The sequence below is a fragment of the Geotrypetes seraphini genome, chromosome 13 (genome assembly GCF_902459505.1).
Source record: "Geotrypetes seraphini chromosome 13, aGeoSer1.1, whole genome shotgun sequence".
Lineage (NCBI taxonomy): Eukaryota > Metazoa > Chordata > Amphibia > Gymnophiona > Dermophiidae > Geotrypetes > Geotrypetes seraphini.
This window is the reverse complement of record NC_047096.1, coordinates 6,314,217-6,321,550: the sequence shown is the minus strand read 5'-3', so window position 1 is coordinate 6,321,550 and position 7,334 is coordinate 6,314,217.

Below are 7,334 nucleotides of genomic sequence, written 5' to 3'. Positions count from 1 at the left end.
ACTCTTTGTGACTCTGTGCAGCACTGCATGCGTCTGGTAGCGCTACAGAATTAATTCATAGTAGTAGTAGTAGTAGCCAGTGTGCCTGGCCTCAAGAATGTTTTCAAATCCTGCTGTAGGGATCACTCATTCTCCAACTTCCACTGTAACCCCTTCTGATCATCTGATAAAAAAAAACCCCTGTGTGCCTACTTGTCAAGTAGTGTCCATACAGAGGGCCTCTGAAGGATCCCTCACCACATTATCCTAAACTTTATCATAAAATATACAAAAATCAAATGAAAAGGAAAAATGACAGTTTGTTACTTCAGGGAGGTTAAGAAAGACGGCCATCTTGGAGCTTCACAGCTTCTGTTACTTCTCTTAAATTTTTTCTACTTTCTGATTTCCAGCAATCTAGATATTTATGTCCTTTTGTTTCTTTCACCATGCTGTCTTTGAAACATCAACCTAAGAGGATTGAAAGATGCTGGGTAAAGTGTCAGTCATTCTTACACAGAGGAGCACCTTCTGAACGAGTCTGAAACTCAGGTTTCAAATACGCTGCCAAGACTCTTCTTTGGTATCACAAATTCCATCCCCAGGACATGGCTTCTAAAATTACAGGAATGCAAAAGAGGACAAACCTCTACAGAATCTCAGTTTCACGGTTAGGGTGTGTATGTGGGAAAAAAAAAAAGACACTGGGTGGTGTGTGCGATCTACATTTGTAGGTCACTACATTTGTCAATAAACATACAAGTTTCTGGGAACTTTGCTTACTTTTTAAATTAAAAAAAAGGATGTTTTACAATGACACATAAGTGTGGAATGTCACAGGTGGCGTCTCAGTTAATTGAGGCCTACATCAACATACATCAACATAAGGCAACCCCAGAACCATTCTCTCTGCTGAAATATCAGTAGGAGTCATATGGTTTCAGGAAACAGCCTCTCTTTCAGATGCTTAGGTAGCACACGTGGGATGCTAAGGAGAATTAGAGCTGTTTAGTTCAAATTATCAGATGGACTTCAACCTCCTTTGCCTCTGGTACAACTTAGGTTATAAGCACCTACTTGCTGCACATGAATGTGTAAATTACCTGCAGCTCAGAACAGAAATAAAAAAAAAGTGTACCTAAAGCAATCAGTGCCAAAGTGACTTAGCCAAAGTCAGTAGCAGAACCAGAGTTACTAATTCCCAGTCCATTATTACATTAGTTTGTTTTATTCCGCCCAAACCTTGCAGTTCTAGGCAGATTACAAAAGGAGGAGATTCTGGTCATTTCCAGATTACAGGGAAGCTATTGGTTGGAACATTTGGAGTCTGGCGATGGAGTGAGGATATTGGTTGTATCAGCCTTGACATATTTCTTGAATAACCTGGTTTTTATTTCCCTCCTGAAGGTTTTATAGTTTGGCGCCGAGATCAGTAAATTGGAGATGTGGTTGTCTAGTTTCGCTGTTTGCGTGGTGAGTAGTTCGTCGTGTATTTTTTTTTACCCTCAATGCTTTTGATTGGGGGGTGGGTGAAGGGTATCTGAGTTCTCCTTGGTCTGGAAGAGTTGTTCCAAGTTAGGCGAGTGTTCGGGTAGGATGGTCCATTGCCATGTAGGGTTTTGAATAGCATGCAATAGAATTTAAAAAGTATTCTTGCTTGTACAGGTAGCCAGTGTGTGTCTTGGTATGTGGCGGTGATGTGATCAAACTTCTTCAAGTGAGTAGATCAGTCTGAGGGCTGTGTTTTGTACTGTTTGTAGTTGGTTTATTTTGGTGGCGGAGCAAGGTAGGTATATGATATTGCAGTAATCTAGTAGGCCTAGTATTAGTGCCTGGACCAGGAGTCTGAATTGTGTTCTATCGAAGAATTTTCAAATTTGTCTTAGGTTACGCATGACTGCAAAGGCTTTCTGGACTGTTTTGTTGATATGGTACAACGATCATATTAGTCCATATTATCGTTTACTTCATTGGCTGCCTTTGGAGGCAAGAGTATTATTCAAATTTTCCTGTATCTGCTTTAAGCTATCGGGATTGTCTCCAGCTTACCTTTTTCCATATTTTGTGTTAAATAGACCATCAAGAGAAACCAGAAACTTCTACTTATTTGCTTATCCAAAAATGAATGGGTGTAGATATAAGACCTTCTTAGATAGGACCCTAGCATTTCAAGCTGGTAGGCAACAATCTTGGTTAGGTAATGTATTCAGCAAGCTAGGTTATCGGAAATTAATTAAGACCACTTTGTTCGATAAGTTTATTACTTAGCGATTTTTATTACTGAAATTCTATTTTACAAATATTTGTATTTTTTACTGTATTATTGTATTTCACTGATTGCCCAACTCTTTTTAGTGTAAACCGCCTAGAACTTTTGGTTATGGCGGTATAAAAGGATAAAGTTATTATTATTATCACCCCTAGTATTTTTAGATGGGGTTGTATGGAGTATGAGATGGAATTTATTTCAAGGTTAATTATGGTAGGGGGTCTAACCATGAGGCAACACACTCCTCAAGCTTAGACATTGCATTCTATAAACAGAAATTCATAATACTCCTCTTTCAATGTAATGTTTGTGTATCGTTGTCATATTTTGCCATGAAGGACTCTTATGATAGTAAATAACAGAGCTGGACAGATTGTGGAAGGATGTGGGGCCATGTTCAGACACTCATTTCGAGGCCACAAGCAAAGGAAAGCTCAATGGTAGGGTTAACTCTGGTAAATGGCCAGATAGTGAGGGAATCGTAGCAAAGATGAGGCATAATTTATGCCACTAAAAGCATCAGCTGGAAGAGATTGTTTTTTTGTTGGCATCTCCAGGGTATTATTTAAGCTCATTAGACAACAGGGTACTCTGTTGAACCCGAGGCCTGTCTAAGGACAGAATATTCCAATAGGCTTTAGTAGAAAGTCAAATGAGTTGTCTAAGAAATGTCAATCGTACTAGCTGCCTCTATTTTCCTCTTTCCTGTTTTAAAACAAAATGGCATTCTTTTCTGTTTGAATTATTGGTTTTCATCATTTATCACACGACAATTTATTAAATCCCAGTAAACCATAAACCAGTAGTTCCCAACCCTGTCCTGGAGAACTACCAGCCAGTCAGGTTTTCGAGACAGCTCTAATGAATATGCATGGAGCAGATTTGCATGCCTGTCACCTCCATTATATGCAAATCTCTCTCATGCATATTCATTAGGGCTATCCCAAAAACCCAACTGGCTGATGGTCCTCCAAGACAGGGTTGGGAACCACTGCCATAAAGCATAAGACTATAGTTAATGGCCTATGGCAAGGATCTCAAAGTCCCTCCTTGAGGGCCGCAATCCAGTTGGGTTTTCAGGATTTCCCCAATGAATATGCATTGCAAGCAGTGCATGCACATAGATCTTATGCATATTCATTGGGGAAATCCTGAAAACCCGACTGGATTGCGGCCCTCAAGGAGGGACTTTGAGACCCCTGGCCTACGGTTATTTTTCAACCTAACTAGCATAGGCACTCCGGAAGAGCGTTCCAGTTTTCTACCACCCTCTGGGTAAAGAAGAGCTTCCTTTCGTTTGTACGGAATCTATCCCCTTTTAACTTTAGAGAGTGCCCTCTTGTTCTCCCTACCTTGGAGAGGGTGAACAACCTGTCCTTATATACTAAGTCTATCCCCTTTAGTACCTTGAATGTTTCGATCATGTCCCTTCTCAATCTTCTCTGTTTGAGGGAGAAGAGGCCCAGTTTCTCTAATCTTTCGCTGTACGGCAACTCCTCCAACCCCTTAGTTGCTTTTCTCTGGACCCTTTCGAGTAGTACGTGTCCTTCTTCATGTACAGCGACCAGTGCTGGACACAGTACTCCAGGTGAGAGCACACAATGGCCCGGTACAGCGGCATGATAATCTTCTCGGATCTGTTCGTGATCCCCTTCTTGATCATTCCTAGCATTCTGTTGCAATATATACTAAACTATATATTGCAACGTTTGCATACCAAGCCGCTAAATCTTGGAAAAATCTGCCATGTCATATTACTTCTTTGACTAATCATAAAGATTTTAGAAACGCTTTGAAGACGTATCTTTTTAGTAAATATGTGCTAAAATGAATTAATCTAAATAAAATACCTAAATTTAAAATTATAATTCTGGAATATGTCTCCATTTTTTTTAAATATTTGTAAACCGCAATGAACTTTGCAATGGTATATAAAGCCAAGTCTTAGATTAGATTAGATTCATTTAGAAAGCAGAACCCCAAACTCATGAAATGAAGCGTATAATTTCCTTTTCTTTTATCCTCCCTGTCAGGGCTTTTCCCGACTGCCTTCCCGTGGTTGTTATTCATTCTGCCGCCCTGCCTTATGGAGTTTTATAATTTACCAATAACGCCCCTCCCCCCCAGTATTTTCCTAATTCCAATTAATTAGAGCACCTGGTGAATTAGCTGCATGTGTGGATATGCAGCACCGTTAAGCACTTCTTTCCTTAAAACAAATTATATGTGCTCTGGAGTTCAAGCACCTTCCTAAATATAACCCTCTCCTGTTTTATGACTCTTATTAGTAGAAGGTATATATTTAACAAGAATCTTCACTCCACTTTAACACAAATAGCTCCTTGACAAGGCGGTAGAGAATAACTGCCAAGGGAGCACCAGCCAAAGCGGTCATTGCACCAAGGATAGAAATTATGCTTTGTTTGTCCTACAAATCTCTCACCTTCACACTCCAGTCTGGATTAAGCAATCAGCCGGCGTCTAATGAAACATAATAACAGGAATTCACTCACAGCTAGTCTCATTGCCATTAACCAGATGCTCACCACAGACAACCCACGGCCACTGTAGGCAGAAAAGGGAAGGACGAGGACAGGGTGGCCATTTCCTCAGGGACATAAACCCAGCACTTCAGTCTGACTGAGGTTGGCCAAGGCAAGGCGGTGTCAGTCCTGCTCAGGGACAGAACTACAGTAGATCCAACTCTGTGCTAATTAAGTCCTGGAAAACGTGACAATAACCCAAAGCTGGGGTTACCATATGGCTCCAGAAAAAGGAGGACGGAGCAAAACATCCGGGTTTTACTTTCATTGCTTTCAATGAAGGATGTCTCAATCTGTCCTACTTATTTTCATTGCTTTCAATGGAAGTAAAACCCAGATGTCTCATCTGCCCTCTTTTTTTCTGAAGCCATATGGTAACCCTGCCCAAACGCACCCCTTTCCCATTGGGGAGACTTGGTTTACTGAAAATTGGCTGGGTTTTGAATCTGTCCCCTTTCAACTTTTCCGAATGCCCTCTCGTTCTTGTAGTTTTCGAAAGTTTGAAAAATCTGCCCCTCTCTACTTTCTCTATGCCCTTCCTGATCTTGTAAGTCTCTATCATATCCCCTCTAATTCTCCTCTTCTCCAGGGAAAAGAGCCTGTTTCTCCAGTTTCTCAGTGTATGAAAGGTTTTCCATACCCTTTATCAAACGTGTCGCTCGCCTCTGAACCTTCTCAAGTATCGCCATATCCTTCTTAAGGTACGGCGACCAATACTGGACGCAGTACTCCAGGTGCGGACGCACCATCGCCCGATACAATGGCAGGATAACTTCTTTCGTTCTGGTTGTAATACCCTTCTTGATTATACCTAGCATTCTATTCGCTCTCTTAGTGGCCGCTGCACACTGTGCCGTCGGCTTCATTGGTTTGTCCACAATTACCCCCCAAGTCCCTTTCTTGAGTACTCTCACTCAATAACATCCCTCCCATCGTATAGCTGTACCTCGAGTTTCTGCTTCCTACATGCAATACTTTACATTTCTCTACATTGAACTTCATCTGCCATCTCGTCGCCCACTCCCCCAGTTTGTTCAGGTCACATGTAGTCTTTGGTCATTTAGCTAGATGTAAAGCTCCAGCCTCAGCACCCTGGGGTTGTGGGTTCAAACCCACTCTGCTCCTTGTGACCCTGAGCAAGTCACTTAATCCCCCCATTGCCCTAGGTACATTAGATAGATTGTGAGCCTGCCAGGATAGACAGGGAAAAATGCTTGAGGACCTGAATACTCATGTAAACCGTTCTGAGCTCTCCTTGGAGAACGGTATAGAAAACTGAATAAATAAATATATATATATTCAAATAGAGGTGAGTAAGATAACACGTGCTATGAGTAGAAGCCATTTAAAATCCAGCAGCAGTAAAACAGAAAGTAAAGGGTCATTAATGAGAATAAAAGTACCCTAATACCTCAAAAAAGCAAAATGATGTTAGCTAGGTCTAAAATAATAATGAAAAGAATCTTTTCAAAAATTGTGGTTCAAGGGTTTCTTCTATCAGAGCAGGATATGGCTTTGTAAAGGAATAGCTTTGTGTACATCACATAAGGTTTCTTTATCCTGTGGTAATCTGGAATTTTAGCCAAGCATTATGGGTTTCTATTAGGACAGACTACAGAAGAAACTTGCTTCACTCATTTCATGCACATTGACTATAATGTTTGCAGATACTGACACCTAGTGGAGTTTACACAAACACACACAAGACAATCCCTGTTCAATAATGCTTACAATCTATTTATGACAAATAGAGATTCGGGAGTTTCAATTCATAAGGGAATAATTAAACAGCATGTTTTACCATCTTTGTCAGACTTGCCCCAGGTACATTATATTGTGAGCCCAGCAGGGAAAAATACTTGAGTACCTGAATAAATTCATGTAAACCGTTCTGAGCTACCCTGGGAGAACGGCATAGAAAATTGAATGAATAAATATTTAAAAAGCAAATAATGAAAGTTCAAAGCCATTAGATTTGAGCTTTTAACATGGCCCAGCAGAAGACACACAAAGGTTGGTTTGTGTGGTATGGATATTGGGAGCAAAACAAGTTCCAAGTTTTATTCAAGCTTGATATACCGCTTCACTAAAAGAATTTAATGTAATTATGAATTTATAATGCATGAAAATAAGAATAGCCTTACTGGGTCAGACCAATGGTACATCTAGCCCAGTATCTTGTCTTCAAGGAGATCAATCCAAGTTACAAGTACCTGGCAAAAACCCAAATATTGTTGCTTATAAAATCCTATTGCTCAAGTAGAGAAGAGTTTAGTGGTTGATATGGATGGACAGACTACCATGAAAATGATGGCAATAACCATATGGCCTTTGTTTCTCTATCATGCTAATGAGTTAACTGGGCATTATTCATGCAATTCAAAGGCCTTACATAAAGAACAAGCCTCTTCCAATTATGAAAAAACAAGGGCTTTTAAATGTAATTAATAATGAAAAAGGGAAGGGTGCTATATGAACTGCTACCGCGATTCAAAGGGTTGCAACTTGGCCAATCATCCAGGATTTACCACCACATATCCTCC